The following is an 18,082-nucleotide window of genomic DNA, read 5'->3' on the forward strand; positions in this document are numbered from 1 at the left end:
AGGAGAGATGGAGGTAATGAGTGTGTTAGAAGTGTGTTGGGAAAGAGGGAGAGAGGGATTCCTCTTCTTCACTGGTCAAAGAGATGGAAAACATCTGGACAGAGAGACTAAATATATTGTCTGAGGAGAGAGGAAGAGGGAGAGAGGGTAAAATAGATAGGTGCAATTGATACGTGTTTCCAAAATGCTTGGTCACAGCTCTGAACTGGACTGAGGCTAGAAACATGATTTTGTTCATATCAAGGGTCACAATTCAATTAACTATGTTACAGTAAAGAACAGCCTGGAACGTAGGGTGGGTGAAATGGACATTCATACACACACCAGAGAGAGCCCAGAGTTCAGTGACCTAAGGGCGCAAGGGTGGGCCGTCCAGAAGAGGAAAAACAATACCAACGAGCTGCAGATGTTCTACTGGACACACACGCACGCACGCACGCACGCACGCACACACACACACACACACACACACACACACACACACACACACACACATACAGCAGATGTTTTTAGACAAACACACATATATACATATTTGGAATCCCCAGTTCCTCTCCAAGAAATGAATTACCACCACACCCCTTCCACATACACACACACACATGCAAAGCTCACACACTCACTCACTCACTCACTCATCCAAAAGGTCATCCTGTCTCAAGTGAAGTTTGGGGAGCCTAAAAAATAGAGAAGCAGCAGAGACGTATCCTCCTATCCTATACAAAAAGAGCAACAGAACACAGATAGTATTTTCTCTCTCTGCACGGTCAATGTCAAACTCAGATTTGAAAGACACAATTTTATGGATTGCAGTTTGGATTGACTTACCAGTCTTACTTACCAACAATAAACTTGAAATGAACCCTGAACTTGAACAGTTTATCTGTGTACTTGGGTTAGTATAACAACATGGCTAAAATGACTTGATACTTGACATGTTACTTAGTAACATAGACCTACAATGACCTGCGTCAGCAACACAGCAATCAGAGCAGACACAGCTGGATTGGCGGACCTCCCAATCCAGCTGCGGACCACCTGCACGACCAGTACGACCACAGGTTGGTAACCACTGGCCTATACATATGTGTGCAGTGGTTAACTGGAATATAGGAAAGTTTGTCATGTTACAATTTAAAAGCCACAGACAAGGACATACCCTAGGTTCTGTAATGACCAGAGGAGACCCTATGCTCTGTCATAAACCTAGATGCCATCTGCCAGAGTCTCATGTTTGATATGTTTCTAAATATGATTTGGTACTTGAGAGTAGGTCTATGCGTGACACTGACAGAAGTATTTAGGCTGAAACAGACACGTGATAAAGGCTGTGACGTTTCTGAGGCCACACTATAGTTTCACTTCTCCTCTGCAGACCAAATCCACAACAACAGACAGAGGAAGACAGAAAGAACGTGATGGGCGAGAGCGGTGGGCTGTCTTAGTGTGTAATGGAAAGAGAGAAGGCGGGAGGGAGACTTTTCATCTGTTCGCTCCTACATTGACTGACTGTGACGTCTATCCTCTCCATCCCTCCATCCAACACTGAGAAACAAAGCGGAAAAAATGAGAAAGAGAGGGGGAGCAAGAGAGAAAGCGAGACTGATAGCTGAAGATAGAGAGTGAGAAAGACAAAACACAAGAGACATAGATGACTGAGAAAGGGTGTCACAAGGAGAGAGAGGCAAAAGCCAGTATGAGAGGTTACCCCCCTTCTCTGTAAAACCAGGTCATCAGCCATGTAAATATTTGGTAACGGTTGTTACAATGATTTTGCGTAACCTTTGTTGTCTCTCTGTCTCTCGCACAAACACGGATCAACCCACCTCAGCTTCATAGTGAATGTGTGTGTGTGAGTGTTTGTTACATAACAGTTCGCTGTTGTTTTTTAGAAGTGATTTAAATCCTTTAATCACTAAAAGTAAATGAACCCTAATAGTTTGATAAGTTGATTGATTGATTGACTGAGACTTTAATGACTAAATGGTTTGTGGTAGTGTCAAACATTTAATCATCTAAATGACAGACCTGGGGGTCTGAGGGAAGTCATAATGGTGTAATAGCTATGAAAACGATGTATGTATGTGACTGTGTGTGTGCACGCATGCATTTGTGTGTGTGTGTGACAGGCCATTGACTCTTAAGATAATACAGCTGTCTGTGTGTCCCCAGAGTCTGGGAGTGATTAGTGGAATTGCACTGAATCTCTCTCTTTTTTCTCTCCCTCTCTTTCCTTCTTTTACTCTCTCTTAACCTTGGTCTGTTTGGTGGTTAGAGAGTAGGATGTAGACAAACAGACCAGTAGCCGCAGGGTTGCTGGTTAAAATCCCAGGCCAGAAACATTTTAAGTGAGAAGACCAGCAAAGCATACACGAAGCCCGTAAATATTCATAAGAGTAGGAGAATTCTCAACTGTGCCTCATGCTGACACACAAATGCATACACACACACACACACACACACACACACACACACACACACACACACACACACACACACACACACACACACACACACACACACACACACGGAGGGTCCCAAAGGTATTTTGGGATTTTCTACAACATTCTTCCACACACACACACACACACGATCCAGACAGAGGAGAGAGAGATGAGTGATAAGAGCTATGAACTCTAACCTCAGAAGATAACAGCAGAGCTACAGACCTACCACTCACTCAATCAGCACGCATTCCTTTGTGAGAGAGAGTGAAACAGAGAGAGAGAGAGCACGAGAGAGAATGGACTGGTTTGTCAGAAAGGGTGGAAAGAACATGAAGTCGAAACTGACCCAATGGTGCGAAGGGTGAGAAACCAGCCAATCAAATGACATACACTGAGTGTACAAAACATTATGAACACTTGCTCTTTCATTGATAGACTGACCAGGTGAAAGCAATGATCCCTTATTGATGTCACTTGTTAAATCCACTTCAATCAGTGTCGATCAAGGGGAGGAGACAGGTTAAAGAAGGATTTTTAAGAGCTCAGATGTTATCATAGAAAAAGGAAATCTTTAGCCACGGCTTTTAGACTCATTCAGCCGTTCATTTTCAAGTGTTACAGTTATTCTTAAGCTAGCCTGCATGTTGTTGTTTTTGACCTTTGCAGTCCTTTATGCTGAAAATGAACATAGAAGGCTGTTGTATAAAACACCATTCTCCGGAATACATCTTCAAACTAAGGGCAACCATGGCATCCATGACAGAGAGGGAGAAGCATTCATCCATGTATGTGAGTAAGAGTCTAGCTACATTTTCAGATGTTATACATTTAGAATTTTGTCAGAAAGTTGTTTTCATTGCAAGTTAAAGCTACCATAGATAGAAAAATAATATGCCTTAATTTTGTTTCTGGCAGTGACAGGCAAGAAACAGGTATTTGGTGCATTTAAGTTAATTGAGGCTGAAGATCTGATCCCTCTCTGTACCACTATATGCCCACCATTGTATAAGGTTGCAACCGGTTATTGACTGTTTTTGAATGTGTATGTTTTTACTTGATGGTGAATGAAAATGGGGTGTTGCTATATCTTTTTTTGAAGTCTATTGTTTGATCCATATTGAAAAGTTATATTTTGAGTGTCACTGAATTATTTTATGAATTAATACTGCAATTAAATTGTGTAAGTAAGACGTTTATGGACTTTTTTCAACTCCTTTAAGTTAATTGGGTATAAGGACTAAGTTATTCAAGACCATGTACTAGCCGAGTGTGGTGAAGAGTACACAAATAGAATAATGGATTTTGACCTTTAAACGTAGTTAAAGAAGGTGTTTGACGGTGACTTTCTGATCTGTTAAGAGTAATCAAATCAAATTTAATTGGTCGCATTCACATGTTTAGCAGACGTTATTGTGGGTGTAGCGAAATGCTTGTGTTTCTAGCTTTGCAGAAACATTGCAGTAATATCTAACAAGTAATATCTAACAATTTCACAACATATACCTGATACACACAAATCTAAGTAAAGGAATGGAATTAAGAATATATAAATATACGGACGACCAATGTCAGAGCGGCATAGACTAAGATACCGTATTGTCACGCCCTGACCAGATGAACTCTTCTATTTTGGTCAGGGTGTGGCATTTCTATCGTTTATTTTCTATGTTTTTGGTATAGCCTTGCTTTGGGGCGTATTTCAATGTTGGGTTCTGTCGATTCCCAATCAGAGACAGCTGTCGCCAGTTGCCTCTTATTGGGGAATCATATTTAAGTTCCTTTTCCCCCCACGATGTTTGTGGGTTGTTGTCTCTTTGATTTTGAGAAGCTAACGTTTCGGTATTTTCTTGATTTTTGTGTACGTGTTTATTTCGGTGTAAAAGAATAAACATGTGTTCGCTCCCAGCTGCGTTTTGGTCCGCTTCCTCGTCACCAGACGCCGAACGTTACACGTATATACAAATGAGATGAGTAATGCAAAATATGTATACATATTAAAGTGACTAGTGTTCCATTTATTAAAGTGGCCAGTGATTTCAAGTCTATATATATATAGGCAGCAGCCTCTAATGTGCTAGTGATGGCTATTTAACAGTCTGATGACCTTGAGATAGAAGCTGTTTTTCAGTCTCTCGGTCCCAGTTTTGATGCACCAATTACTGACCTCGCCTTCTGGATGATAGCAGGGTGAACAGGCAGTGGATCGGATGATTGTTGTCCTTAATTATCTTTTTGGCCTTCCTGTGACATCGGGTGGTATAGGTGTCCTGGAGGGCAGGTAGTTTGCCCCTGGTGATGCGTTGGGCAGACCGCACCACCCTCTGGAGAGCCCTGTGGTTGCGGGCAGTGCAGTTGCCGTACCAGGCTATGATACAGCCCGACAGGATTCTCTCAATTGTGCATCTGTAAAAGTTTGAGGGTTTTAGGTGCCAAGCCAAATTTCTTCAGCCTCCTGAGGTCTTCGCCACACTGTCTGTGTGGGTGGACCATTTCAGTTTGTCAGTGATGTGTACGCCAAGGAACTTGAAGCTTTCCACCTTCTCTACTGTGGTCCTGTCAATGTGGATAAGGGGGTGCTCCCTCTGCTGTTTTTTGAAGTCCACGATCATCTCCTTTGTTTTGTTGACGTTGAGTGAGAGGTTATTTTCCTGGCACCACACTCCCAGAGCCCTCACCTCCTCCCTGTAGGCTGTCTCGTCATTGTTGGTAATCAAGCCTACTACTGCTGTGTCGTCTGAAAACTTGATGATTGAGTTGGAGGTGTGCATGGCCACACAGTCATGGGTGAACAGGGAGTACAGGAGGGAGTTGAGCATGCATCCTTGTGGGGCCTCAGTGTCGAGGATCAGCGGGGTGAAAATGTTGTTTCCTACCTTGACCACCTGGGGGCAGCCCATCAGGAAGTCCAGGACCCAGTTGCACAGGGCGAGGTTCAGACCCAGAGCCTCGAGCTTAATGATGCGCTTGGAGGGTACCATGGTGTTGAATGCTGAGCTATAGTCAATGAACAGCACTCTTACATAGGTATTCCTCTTGACCAGATGGGATAGGGCAGTGTGCAGTGTGATGGTGATTGATTTGTCTGTGGATCTATTGGGGCGGTAGGCAAATTGAAGTGGGTCTAGGGTGACAGGTAAGGTAGAGGTGATATGATCCTTGACTAGTCTCTCAAAGCACTTCATGATGACAGAAGTGAGTGCTACGGGGTGATAGTAATTTAGTTCAGTTACCTTTACTTTCTTGGGTACAGGCACGATGGTGGCCATTTTGAAGCATGTCGGGACAGCGGACTGGGATAGGGAGAGATTGAATATGCCCGTAAACACACCAACCAGCTGGTCTGCGCATGCTCTGAGGACGCGGTTAAGGATGCAGTCTGGTCTGGCAGCCTTGTGAAGGTTAACGCGCTTAAATGTCTTACTCACGTCGATCATACATCCTCCTCACACTTACACACAAAGATCATACATCCTCCTCAGGCCCTGTTCTTTCCTTGAGTCCTATGAGTAATGTTGAAAAGTACTCAGCCCACTGACTCCTCAAATTCACCCTGAACAGGTATGTGTGTTTTTGATTTTACTATCTTTGTGGGGACCAGAAGTCCTCACAAGGATAGTAAAGCAAGGACAATTCTGACATTGGGACATTCACCTGTCCCCTCAAGGAAAAATTATATTTTAGGTTTAGGGGTCAGGGTTAGAATTAGGGTTAGGGTTTAGGTTTAGGGTTAAGGTCAGGAGTTAGGTTTAGGGTTAGGGTTTGGAGTTATGGATAAGGTTAAGGTTAGGTTAGGGTTAGGGAAAATGTGATTTTTGAATGGGAATCAATTGTTTGGGCCCCACAAGCCTATTATGCCATGCTCATATGATTTATTAGTGTCTTTATGACAAAATAATAAGAACACAATGATTCATAAGTTTAATCTGATCTATCAGTCAGAGAACAAGGACACACACACACACGCACACACACAATCAGGGAACACACAGTACTTGAGCCTTTGCCCAAATAACACTTTAGTGCTCAGGGACTCGCTTTGGGTTTCACTAGGTACAGCTCACCTCACACACATCAGAGAGAGAGAGAGAGAGACGGAAGAAGAGAGAGGGTGCGTTTGCGTTTGTGTGTGAGAGAGAGAGAGAGAGAGAGAATGAGAGAGACCTCTGATTCTGGGAGTTCTAGATTGATGAATCCTCTTCATTATTGATGGTCTGAAACTGAAACAAGAGCTGGTTTGGTGAAACTGACACTACAGCATTATCTGAGTCCATCTGGACCTCTCTAATCACCCAGTATACTCTGGTCACTGCTCTTTCTGCCTCTAGCTGACTGCTGTAATTTGGTGATTGTGAGGAGAGATCAAGATTTCCATTTCAAATAAGTTCTTATTCTGAAGCTGTGATTGCCAGAGGTAGGCTTTACTTCGGAGGGCTAACAAAGTCTTGTGGTTTAAACCTAGTTGCTCACAACAGCTTCCTGTGATCCATCCAGTCCAGTCCTGTTACCCACCCCACCCCAGCCTGAGTGGACCGGTCCAACCCACAAACCCACAGCACAACTCATCCGGAACCAAAAACAAATGCCCACAGGGAAGACAAACTAACATGAGCATATGGAAGCTGTGCTACATCATTTCATGCTGTGTGTATTTTTCTGTCTCCCTCTACAAAGAGCAAGCGCTGGGCTCTGGGAAGGACCATAAAGTCAGTCAGCAGCCTGACCAGTTATGGTTGCACACTGTTTGTTTAGTAACAGTCACCAAACCCTGAGGACTTTGAATGTCCCTCACCAAGTTCTGGGGTTCTACATGTGTTGATTATGAAAACTAGGAATGGGTGACAATGATGGAGAGCTGCGAACTAAAGAAAACCGAACTGTTCACGATTTCCACAGAACAGAAGCATATAGTTCCATAGCAACAGTTTGTATTTGTCAAAGGTGACTATAATTTCCAAGAGCTCCATTTTCCATATTTACCACTGGTTTTGTTATGTTAACTATGAATGTGTTAGGCTATACTATGAAAATATCTAAATACTAATCACTGAATATGATGAATATGCTTGTTGAGACTTTTCCCCTACTTTGGTTTGCAAGTCTTATAAAAAAAATGGGTGAAATTTGTAACCTCAAATTGAATCAAATCTAGGCTAATGTCTTTAACATACAGGTAACTGCCAAAATAAAGGAAACACCACCAATAAGTGTCTTAATAGGGCATTAGCCACCACGAACAGCTTCAATGCACCTTGGCATGGATTCTACAAGAATTTATACATGACCCCAAGCATGATGGGATGTTAATTGCTTAATTAACTCAGGAACCACACCTGTGTGGAAGCACCTGGTTTCAATGTACTTTGTATCCCTCATTTACTCAAGTGTTTCCATTATTTTGGTAGTTACCTGTACATTCAGATGTGTGTGGGTGAATGTACACACTTTGATGTCTCAAACAAACACACAAACAGTTCTGAAACATCCAGGTGGAATTGATCAAAGACTACTTTAACACACGCCCACAAGGCACTGAAAGGTTAGACAGAAAATCACCACAAAACATTAATGTGTACAATATCACACAGCACCGAAGATCACTGAAAACATTGTCTATCACCCAGCCAGTGAACCAAAGACAGAGGTCAGAGGAGTCAGAGTTGGAGAGTGTGTTTAACAGTTCAACTGTTTATAGCGGTTCGGCCCTCTGTAACGGTTCGGCCCTCTGCAACGGTTCGGCCCTCTGCAACGGTTCAGCCCTCTGCAACGGTTCCATCCTCTGCAACGGTTCCATCCTCTGTAACGGTTCCATCCTCTGTAACGGTTCCATCCTCTGTAACGGTTCCATCCTCTATAACGGTTCCATCCTCTATAACGGTTCAACCCTGTATAACGGTTCAACCCTGTATAACGGTTCCATCCTCTATAACGGTTCAACCCTCTATAACGGTTCCATCCTCTATAACGGTTCAAACCTCTATAACGGTTCCATCCTCTATAACGGTTCCATCCTCTATAACGGTTCCATCCTCTATAACGGTTCCATCCTCTAACGGTTCCATCCTCTATAACAGTTCCATCCTCTATAACGGTTCCATCCTTTATAACGGTTCATCCCTCTATAACGGTATAACCATCTATAACGGTTCCATCCTCTATAACGGTTCAACTCTCTATAACGGTTCCATCCTTTATAACGGTTCAACCCTCTATAACGGTTCCACCCTCTATAACGGTTCAACCCTCTATAACGGTTCCATCCTCTATAACGGTTCAAACCTCTATAACGGTTCCATCCTCTATAACGGTTCCATCCTCTATAACGGTTCCATCCTCTATAACGGTTCCATCCTCTATAACGGTTCCATCCTCTATAACGGTTCCATCCTCTATAACGGTTCCATCCTCTATAACGGTTCCATCCTCTATAACGGTTCAACCCTCTATAAAAGTTCAAACCTCTATAACGGTTCCATCCTCTATAACGTTTCAACCCTCTATAACGGTTCCATCCTCTATAACGGTTCAACCCTCTATAACGGTTCCATCCTCTATAACGGTTCAAACCTCTATAACGGTTCCATCCTCTATAACGGTTCAACCCTCTATAACGGTTCCATCCTCTATAACGGTTCCATCCTCTATAACGGTTCCATCCTCTATAACGGTTCCATCCTCTATAACAGTTCCATCCTCTATAACGGTTCCATCCTTTATAACGGTTCATCCCTCTATAACGGTTCCATCCTCTATAACGGTTCAACTCTCTATAACGGTTCCATCCTTTATAACGGTTCCATCCTCTATAACGGTTCAACCCTCTATAACGGTTCCATCCTCTATAACGGTTCCATCCTCTATAACGGTTCCATCCTCTATAACGGTTCCATCCTCTATAACGGTTCCATCCTCTATAACGGTTCCATCCTCTATAACGGTTCCATCCTCTATAACGGTTCCATCCTCTATAACGGTTCCATCCTCTATAACGGTTCCATCCTCTATAACGGTTCCATCCTCTATAACGGTTCAACCCTCTATAAAAGTTCAAACCTCTATAACGTTTCAACCATCTATAACGTTTCAACCATCTATAACGGTTCCATCCTCTATAACGGTTCCATCCTCTATAACGGTTCCATCCTCTATAACGGTTCCATCCTCTATAACGGTTCCATCCTTTATAACGGTTCAACCCTCTATAACGGTTCAACCCTCTATAACGATTCCATCCTCTATAACGGTTCAACCCTCTATAACGGTTCCAGCCTCTATAACGGTTCCATCCTCTATAACGGTTCAACCCTCTATAAGGGTTCAACCCTCTATAAGGGTTCCATCCTCTATAACGGTTCCATCCTCTATAACGGTTCCATCCTCTATAACGGTTCCACCCTCTATAACGGTTCCACCCTCTATAACGGTTCAACCCTCTATAACGGTTCAACCCTCTATAACGGTTCCATCCTTTATAACGGTTCAACCATCTATAACGGTTCCATCCTCTATAACGTTCAACCCTCTATAACGGTTCCATCCTTTATAACGGTTCAACCCTCTATAACGGTTCAACCCTCTATAACGGTTCCATCCTCTATAACGGTTCCATCCTCTATAACGGTTCAACCCTCTATAACGGTTCAACCCTCTATAACGGTTCCATCCTCTATAACGGTTCCATCCTCTATAACGGTTCCATCCTCTATAACGGTTCCATCCTCTATAACGGTTCAACCCTCTATAACGGTTCCATCCTCTATAACGGTTCCATCCTCTATACCGGTTCCATCCTCTATAACGGTTCAACCCTCTATAACGGTTCAACCCTCTATAACGGTTCCATCCTCTATAACGGTTCCATCCTCTATAACGGTTCCATCCTCTATAACGGTTCCATCCTCTATAACGGTTCAACCCTCTATAACGGTTCCATCCTCTATAACGGTTCCATCCTCTATACCGGTTCCATCCTCTATAACGGTTCCCTCCTTTATAACGGTTCAACCCTCTATAACGGTATAACCATCTATAACGATTCCATCCTCTATAACGGTTCAACTCTCTATAACGGTTCCATCCTTTATAACGTTTCAACCCTCTATAACGGTTCAACCCTCTATAACAGTTCCATCCTCTATAACGGTTCAACCCTCTATAACGGTTCCATCATCTATAACGGTTCAACCCTCTAACGGTTCCATCCTCTATAACGGTTCCATCCTCTATAACGGTTAAACCCTCTATAACGGTTAAACCCTCTATAACGGTTAAACCCTCTATAACGGTTCAACCCTCTATAACGGTTCCATCCTTTATAACGGTTCAACCCTCTATAACGGTTCAACCATCTATAACGGTTCCATCCTCTATAACGGTTCAACCCTCTATAACGGTTCAACCCTCTATAACGGTTCCATCCTTTATAACGGTTCAAACCTCTATAACGGTTCAAACCTCTATAACGGTTCAACCCTCTATAACGGTTCCATCCTCTATAACGGTTCCATCCTCTATAACGGTTCAACCCTCTATAACGGTTCAACCCTCTATAACGGTTCAACCCTCTATAACGGTTCCATCCTCTGTAACGGTTCCATCCTCTGTAACGGTTCCATCCTCTATAACGGTTCCATCCTCTATAACGGTTCCATCCTCTATAACGGTTCCATCCTCTATAACGGTTCCATCCTCTATAACGGTTCCATCCTTTATAACGGTTCATCCCTCTATAACGGTATAACCATCTATAACGGTTCCATCCTCTATAACGGTTCAACTCTCTATAACGGTTCCATCCTTTATAACGGTTCAACCCTCTATAACGGTTCCATCCTCTATAACGGTTCCATCCTTTATAACGGTTCAACCCTCTATAACGGTTCAAACCTCTATAACGGTTCCATCCTCTATAACGGTTCAACCCTCTATAACGGTTCCATCCTCTATAACGGTTCCATCCTCTATAACGGTTCCATCCTCTATAACGGTTCCATCCTCTGTAACGGTTCAACCCTCTGTAACGGTTCCATCCTCTATAACGGTTCCATCCTCTATAACGGTTCCATCCTCTATAACGGTTCCATCCTCTATAACGGTTCCATCCTCTATAACGGTTCCATCCTCTATAACGGTTACATCCTCTATAACGGTTCCATCCTCTATACCGTTTCAACCCTCTAACGGTTCCATCCTCTATAACGGTTCCATCCTCTATAACGGTTCCATCCTCTATAACGGTTCCATCCTCTATAACGGTTCCATCCTCTATAACGGTTCCATCCTCTATAACGGTTCCATCCTCTATAACGGTTCCATCCTCTATAACGGTTCCATCCTCTATAACGGTTCCATCCTCTATACCGGTTCAACCCTCTAACGGTTCCATCCTCTATAACGGTTCCATCCTCTATAACGGTTCCATCCTCTATAACGGTTCCATCCTCTATAACGGTTCCATCCTCTATAACGGTTCCATCCTCTATAACGGTTACATCCTCTATAACGGTTCCATCCTCTATACCGTTTCAACATCCTCTATAACGGTTCCATCCTCTATAACGGTTCCATCCTCTATAACGGTTCCATCCTCTATAACGGTTCCATCCTCTATAACGGTTCCATCCTCTATAACGGTTCCATCCTCTATAACGGTTCCATCCTCTATAACGGTTCCATCCTCTATAACGGTTCCATCCTCTATAACGGTTCCATCCTCTATAACGGTTCCATCCTCTATAACGGTTCCACCCTCTATAACGGTTCCATCCTCTATAACGGTTCCATCCTCTATAACGGTTCCATCCTCTATACCGGTTCCATCCTCTATACCGGTTCCATCCTCTATAACGGTTCAACCCTCTATAACGGTATAACCATCTATAACGATTCCATCCTCTATAACGGTTCAACTCTCTATAACGGTTCCATCCTTTATAACGTTTCAACCCTCTATAACGGTTCAACCCTCTATAACAGTTCCATCCTCTATAACGGTTCAACCCTCTATAACGGTATAACCATCTATAACGATTCCATCCTCTATAACGGTTCAACTCTCTATAACGGTTCCATCCTTTATAACGTTTCAACCCTCTATAACGGTTCAACCCTCTATAACAGTTCCATCCTCTATAACGGTTCAACCCTCTATAACGGTTCCAGCCTCTATAACGGTTCCATCCTCTATAACGGTTCAACCCTCTAACGGTTCAACCCTCTAACGGTTCCATCCTCTATAACGGTTCCATCCTCTATAACGGTTCCATCCTCTATAACGGTTAAACCCTCTATAACGGTTAAACCCTCTATAACGGTTCAACCATCTATAACGGTTCCATCCTTTATAACGGTTCAACCCTCTATAACGGTTCAAACCTCTATAACGGTTCCATCCTCTATAACGGTTCAATCCTCTATAACGGTTCAACCCTCTATAACGGTTCCATCCTCTATAACGGTTCCATCCTCTATAACGGTTCCATCCTCTATAACGGTTCCATCCTCTATAACGGTTCCATCCTCTATAACGGTTCCATTCTCTATAACGGTTCAACCCTCTATAACGGTTCAACCCTCTATAACGGTTCAACCCTCTATAACGGTTCCACCCTCTATAGCGGTTCAACCCTCTATAACGGTTCCATCCTCTATAACGGTTCCATCCTCTATAACGGTTCCATCCTCTATAACGGTTCCATCCTCTATAACGGTTCCATCCTCTATAACGGTTCCATCCTCTATAACGGTTCCATCCTCTATAACGGTTCAACCCTCTATAACGGTTCCATCCTCTATAACGGTTCCATCCTCTATACCGGTTCAACCCTCTATAACGGTTCCATCCTCTATAACGGTTCCATCTTCTATAACGGTTCAACCCTCTATAACGGTTCCATCCTCTATAACGGTTCAACCATCTGTAACGGTTCCATCCTCTATAATCGTTCCATCCTCTATAACGGTTCAACCCTCTATAATGGTTCCATCCTCTATAACGGTTCAACCCTCTATAACGGTTCAACCCTCTATAACGGTTCAACCCTCTATAACGGTTCAACTCTCTATAACGGTTCAAGCCTCTATAACGGTTCAAGCCTCTATAACGGTTCCATCCTCTATAACGGTTCCATCCTCTATAACGGTTCCATCCTCTATAACGGTTCCATCCTCTATAACGGTTCCATCCTCTATAACGGTTCCATCCTCTATAACGGTTCAACCCTCTATCACGGTTCAACCATCTATAACGGTTCCATCCTCTATAACGGTTCCAGCCTCTATAACGGTTCAACCCTCTATCACGGTTCAACCATCTATAACGGTTCCATCCTCTGTAACGGTTCAACCCTCTATAACGGTTCAACCCTCTATAACGGTTCCATCCTCTATAACGGTTCAACCCTCTATAACGGTTCCATCCTCTATAACGGTTCCATCCTCTATAACGGTTCCAGCCTCTATAACGGTTCAACCCTCTATCACGGTTCAACCATCTATAACGGTTCCATCCTCTATAACGGTTCAACCCTATATAACGGTTCCATCCTCTATAACGGTTCCATCCTCTATAACGGTTCCATCCTCTATAACGGTTCAACCCTCTATAACGGTTCAACCCTCTATAACGGTTCAACCCTCTATAACGGTTCCAGCCTCTATAACGGTTCCATCCTCTATAGCGGTTCAACCATCTATAACGGTTCCATCCTCTATAGCGGTTCCATCCTCTATAACGGTTCAACCCTCTATAACGGTTCCATCCTCTATAACGGTTCAACCCTCTATAACGGTTCAACCCTCTATAACGGTTCCATCCTCTATAACGGTTCAACCCTCTATAACGGTTCCATCCTCTATAACGGTTCCATCCTCTATAACGGTTCAACCCTCTATAACGGTTCAACCCTCTATAACGGTTCCACCCTCTATAACGGTTCCATCCTCTATAACGGTTCCATCCTCTATAACGGTTCCACCCTCTATAACGGTTCATTCATCTACTATGTTTCAACCGTCTACAACAGTTCAGCCATCAGGAAGTTACTGTAATGGTGGGAACATGTGGGTCTGAGCAAGTGTGATGTCATTAATGTTTGTAAAGATGTATCTATGCATACGTTAAGTTGTTTATTGTTTTTGTCTATGTATGTTGTTTGTTGTCCCAAAAAAATGCATTAAAAAAAGATGAAGGAAGTTTCTGTAATCAACCGTAAATCAAACCATAGAGTTCGGTAACCCTAAACCTGCTGTGTCACTCTGACAACACAAACAACACTACCTCCATGCTCCTGTCCTCTATGCTTTATTTATAAGCAGTGTTAATTCAAACAGGCATCTAGTAGGGCAACTTGCAAGACAGGGACCTTCCTGCCACTGCCCCTACAGACGGGAAGGGAGAAGAGTGTATGCCCCCTTCCTTGTAGATGGGTGGGGGGAGAGGGGGGAGGGTTTGTCTGGCATCTATGGATGGGAATTTACCCCTCACCTCTTTCTAACCCCCACCACCAAAGAATGATTGATATTACAGTGTTCCAAACAAGAATAGGGAAATAGAGAAAGTAGTACTGTATAGTGGCGCAGGTCAGAGAGAGTGCAGTAGCCCACAGAGGGTTGATGACCCAGGGGTTAATAAACAGAGCTATGGGAGCCTTACTTGAGCACTGTGCCAATCACACACACCACATAGACAGACAGGGACAGCTGCAATGCCCTCACATACACACACACACACACACACACACCCTGTCTGCTGTGTAATTTCTGGGAAGCGGTGTCTGTGACAGCAGGGAGCCGTTCCAGTCAGTCAGGTGACAGGGATCTCCCCATGGTCACATGACACGCTGTTCCCTGATTTATTGCCACGCCAACCGCTCTCCCTCCCCCCAACGCCAGCTCCTCTCCTCATCCTCCTCCTCCTCTTCAGGGAATTAGCCTGCTGCGTGTCCTGTTGGCTAAATAATTCAAAGCTGCTTTTTGCAACTGACAGCATAGAGCCGTCTGTGTGTGTGCATGTGTATGTGTGTGAGACAGAGAGAGAGAGAGGGAGGTAGCAAGAAAGGGAAACAGGTAAGTCAGGTATTCAAAACAGGGGACTTCTCCAGCTAGTGTACTATAGTTTCTCGGAACAGCAGGGGAACTGAACTGGCCCAGAGAGTTTCCCAATTACGCCTGACTGGGTCCTGATTGGCTCTTTCAGTGACTCACGCCGACAGGAAGCCTGCAGCTACAATACTAAATCTCTAACAGAATGTGTTTACTGTAACAACTCAATTCCCATAACCAAATGTTATTTACCTTTCTCTCTCTCTTACTCACTCAAATCAAATGAAAGTTTATTGGTTGCATTCACAGATTTGCAAATGTTATCGCAGGTGCAGTGAAATGCTTGCGTTAATAGCTACAACAGTGCAGTAACATAGTTAAAAAATAAAGAAATTAAGAAATATCAGAACGACCAATGTCAGAGTCCGGAATATACAGTATACAGTATATAATACTGAACAAAAATATAAATGCAACATGCAACAATTTTAAATATTTTACTGAGTTACAATTCCTACAAAGGAAATCAGTCAATTGAATTAAATTCATTAAGCTCTAATGATCACAGATACATAAAAAAAGGTAGGTGCGTGGATCAGAAAACCAGTCAGTATCTGATGTGACCACCATTTATCTCATGCAGTGCAACACATCTCCTTCGCATAGAGTTGATCATTCTGTTGATTGTGGCCTGTGGAATGGTGTCCCACTCTTCAATGGCTGTGCGAAGTTGCTGGATATTGATGGGAACTGAAACACGCTGTCGTACACGTCGCCAGTGTTGTAAAGTACTTAAGTAAAAATAACTACTTAATTAGTTTTTTGGGGTATCTGTGCTTTACTTTACTATTCATGTTTTTGTTTTTTTCTTTTTACTTCAATACATTCCTAAAGAAAATAATGTACTTTTTACTCCATACAAATTCCATGACACCCAAAAGTGCTTGTTACATTTTGAATGCTTAGCAGGACAGGAAAATGGTCCAATTCATACACTTATCAAGAGAACATCCCAGGTCATATCTACTGCCTCTGATCTGACGGACTCACTAAACACAAATGCTTCATTTATAAATGATGCCTTAGTGTTGGAGTGTGCCCCTGGCTATCTGTAAATAAAAATACTAGAAAATGGTGCCGTCTGTTTAGCTTAATACAAGGAATTTGAAATGATTTATACTTCTACTTATACTTTTGATACTTGAGTATATTTTAGCTATTACATTTACTTTTGATACTTATGTATATTTAAAACCAAATACTTTTAGACTTTTACTCAAGTAGGATTTTGAAGGGTGACTTTCACTTTTTCTTAAGTCATTTTCTATTAAGATATTTTTACTTTTACTTAAGTATGACAATTGGTTACTTTTTCCACCACTGCACGTCGTTCCAGAGTATCCCAAACATGTTTCATGGGTGACATGTCTGGTGAGTATGCAAGCAATGAAAGAACTGGGCCATTTTCAGCTTCCAGGAATTGTGTACAGATCCTTGCGACATGCATTATTATGTGGATTATTATGTGGAAACATGAGTGGATGGCGGAGGATGAATGGCATGACAATGGGACCTCATCACGAAATTTCTGTGCATTCAAATTGCCATCAATAAAATGCAATTGTCTTTGTTGTTCATAGCTTATGCTTGCGGTTGTGAGGCCAGTGGAACTGCCAAATGATGTAAAACAATGTTGGAGGCAGCTTATGGTAGAGAAATGAACATGAATTTCTCTGGCAACAGCTCTGGTGGACATTCCTGCAGTCAGCATGCCAATTGCATGCTCACTCAAAACTTGAAGACATCTGGACAGCTGTTGAGTATTTCTGTCTGTAATAAGAAACTCAATCTGATTGGCTGGGCCTGGCTCCTGAGTGGGAGGGCCTTACTCCCAAGTGCAAGGTCCCCAGGCCCACCTATGGCTGATCCCCTGTCCAATCATGTGAAATCCATATATTAGTGCCTAATGAATTTAGTTTAATTGACTGATTTCCTTATGAATTGTAACTCATTAAAAATGTTTACCTAAAAAAAAAATATATATATAATAAGTAAATAAGAATTTGTTCTTAACTGATTTGCCTAGTAAAATAAAGGTAACTTTTTTTTTACAAAAAAAAAGTGATGCCTGTTATTTTGGCTTTAATTCGTGTCACATATCAGTTTGCAAACAATGTTAAAAAAAATTTAGTTAATAAAGACATACAAACATGGTCTGTTTTTTGCTTTCTTGAGTAAGGCAGCTCCAAAATGCAGGTGTTTCTGCCTAGCTCAGTGCTCTCTGTGGTGGTGGGGCAGCCAGTGGAAAATACAGAGCGTGGGGGTTAGTAAGGTTCTATAGTTGCGCCATGATTGGCTCAGTGTTCTGTCACTCATGAGGACACTACGTCACTGCAAACTCTACGGAGAGAGCTCGAGAATTCAAGCCCCTTGGGTGCTGCCATAGATTTACATTAGAAGTGTCCATCCAAGAAGGCTCAAGGTCATTGGCCACAGATAAAATTACATCAAATCACATTATATCTACCGTAGCTTTGATTGGACTGATCATGTCAATATCATACTTTCAGAATCTTAGCTAGCAAGCAGTCATCTTG

Source organism: Salmo trutta, chromosome 22 (assembly GCF_901001165.1).
Source record: "Salmo trutta chromosome 22, fSalTru1.1, whole genome shotgun sequence".
NCBI classification, from domain to species: Eukaryota; Metazoa; Chordata; class Actinopteri; order Salmoniformes; family Salmonidae; genus Salmo; species Salmo trutta.